We start from the raw sequence: 438 nt of genomic DNA on the forward strand, positions 1-438 counted from the left end.
AATGGACGGGCCATGGAAAAGAAGATTGCCGGCACTGTTATCAGAACTTGCGCTTTGGCTTCTATCAGATTTTCTTATTTTTGCTCTCTATGTTTTTTCCGGGTTTTTGCTTTTTACGACATTTGAGCCAAGACAAACTGACTCACATTATTTTCCCCGAAAAAAAAACTAAAAAAACTCACCAAATTAACCAATCGATCAGATAATAAGACATTTTAATTTATCAAATAATAATGATGATTGATATTTAATTTTTCATTTAAATATAAGAGATTCAATAGATTTTTTATATTTATTAAATTTAAAATTTATTACTTCAAATTAATTATTATATTAATATAGAAATTGTATAATTATATTTATCTAATTAGGATTGATAACAAATTTTCTAATTAGAATTATTGATATTTAATTGTAAAAATTAAATGAAAATAAATT

Source organism: Dendrobium catenatum, unplaced genomic scaffold (genome assembly GCF_001605985.2).
Source record: "Dendrobium catenatum unplaced genomic scaffold, ASM160598v2 fragScaff_scaffold_532, whole genome shotgun sequence".
NCBI classification, from domain to species: domain Eukaryota; kingdom Viridiplantae; phylum Streptophyta; class Magnoliopsida; order Asparagales; family Orchidaceae; genus Dendrobium; species Dendrobium catenatum.